A 2,181-nucleotide genomic window follows, 5' to 3' on the forward strand; every position below is an offset into this window, starting at 1 on the left:
GGTGGGTCCCAGCAGTCGGGGGGCGAATCATTTTTTTGGACGCACTTCCTTGCGTGCGAAGATGTAACTGGTGCGTCCCAGCAGTCAGGGGGCGAATCATTTTTTTCGAACACACTTCCTTGCCTGCGAAGATGTAGCTCGTGGGTCCCAGCAGCCAGGGGGCGAACCATTTTTTTCGCGAAATATAGCGGCCCGTCCAGTGGGTCCCCGCTGTCAGGTGGAGGGATAATTATTTTGCGCGTAATAAGGAGGCACTTCCTTGCGGCTGCCGTGGACCCAGCTGTCAGCCTCTCTACGTACAGTCCATGTCCGATGGAAGTCGTTCCTTGACCACGTTGACGACGCCGCGCCGAGAGCACCAGGGTGGTGGACGACGGCGAGGCCTAGGGGGTGTGGGCGAGGCCTAGGTGGTGGACGACATGGAGCCGGGGAAGACGCGACAGTGGATGCACACGCAGAGTGGAGTATGAGGGTTCACTGGTTTGGCTGCGCTGCCGTCGCCGCAGAATAATAGGGGGTGTGGGTGAGTGGAGGGATGGCCTGGCCAGTGGTGGGAGTAGTAGGGGGCGGTGAGGCCTCCACGGCAGCACAGCCGGCCACGGGAGGCAGGAGCAGGCGGCACGACTGGCGCTGCTTTGGGCGGCTGGAGCAAAAATACCATAGGTTGAAGAAGCACGACGGCCGTTGGATGGACATCGTACGGTCACTGCAGCTAGAATCGTTTATATTGACTAAGTTTACAAAGCCCTTGGTCCATCAACTTAGTTGGCCCATAGGTCAGCTTCCGAAACGGTGCGCCCCAGATGTCAGGGGGAGGAATCATTTTTTGGGTGGGTGAAGCTAGAATATCCGAGATTGAAGAAGAAGCACGGCATCTGTTGGATGGACATCCAACGGCCACTGCTGCTAGAACCGTGTGTTGACTATAAGTTGACAAAGCCAGGCATACGCGTCAACTCTATTTTTTTAGGGGACGCGTCAACTTAGTAAGGCCAGAAGTGTGTGGTAGAGAACTTATAGCCCATTTGAGATTTGTAAGAATGTGTAGCCCATTTTTGAATTCTAGTGGAATTTACTACAGCCCATTTACAGTTTGTTAAAAGTACAGCCCTTTTCTACCAACCGTTCAAAACAAAATTCAATAAAATTTCCCAGATTTTGATGGGATCCGAAATATTTCTATCCCGAAATTTCTAGTCAGATTAAATACAATTTCAACATAAATTTATATTACGTAAAAATTCAACGAAACATTGGGCTCGCAACAATTAATGCAATTAAAATTTTCGATATCATAAAATAATATTTTATAAAGTAATCACGTGTTTGGTGCATTTTTTATAGTTACTGCCCATTTTTTATAATTACATCCCATTTATTATTTCTTAAAGCCCACTTTCTTGTTAAGCCCAATGCATCCCTCCTAGGAAAGATTTGCAGCCTAGCGGGGCGGAGAATAACAACTTGACCTTGTCTGGGTATTCCTAAAAAAAGTATAGCTGGGCTAGCCATTTTCAACTTGAAAAAATTAATATCTGGGCTGGATATCTGGCCTAGGCTAGACGGGCCACAGCCCGCCCAGTTAATACCTACAGCGATGTTTTCGTTGTTGTTCAGAGGAGAAAAATTAATACCTGGGCTAAACGTCAAAAAACTCTGAAGTGCTCACACCTCAAAAACACAAATACTGCTCGAGCTGCTTGGTCCCAGCTGTCGGCCGCTTCTTGTGCAATTCTCTTGTTTATTGACTACTACATAGGTTGACAATGGTGTGGGACCGTGATGTCAGGAAACCAGGAGGAAGCAAAATAAATTATAGTTATATATATAGGGTGGGTCTATTATGATAACACCCTTAAGAGTCTTATTCTGCACACCGAATCGCTTATTCTTCTAACACCTCTCTCTGTACCGCACCGCGAACCGAACCACCCCACTGCCACTAACAAAGCCCACCCCCAGCTCCCGCACGACGCCCACCTCCCTCTTCCCCCGATCCAAACCCCCACCTCCATCCACCTTCTACCGGCGCCGCCGCCGCGAGAGCACCACCTCACCTTCTCCCACCTTTCCCCCGCCTCGCCCCCACCTTCCTCCACCACGCCCACCCCGGCGAGCCCCGCCGCGCCACGGCTCCACCACCCCCGACCTTCTCCCCTTCAAACCCCGCGCCGTCAGATC

The sequence above is a fragment of the Triticum aestivum genome, chromosome 1A (assembly GCF_018294505.1).
Source record: "Triticum aestivum cultivar Chinese Spring chromosome 1A, IWGSC CS RefSeq v2.1, whole genome shotgun sequence".
NCBI lineage: Eukaryota > Viridiplantae > Streptophyta > Magnoliopsida > Poales > Poaceae > Triticum > Triticum aestivum.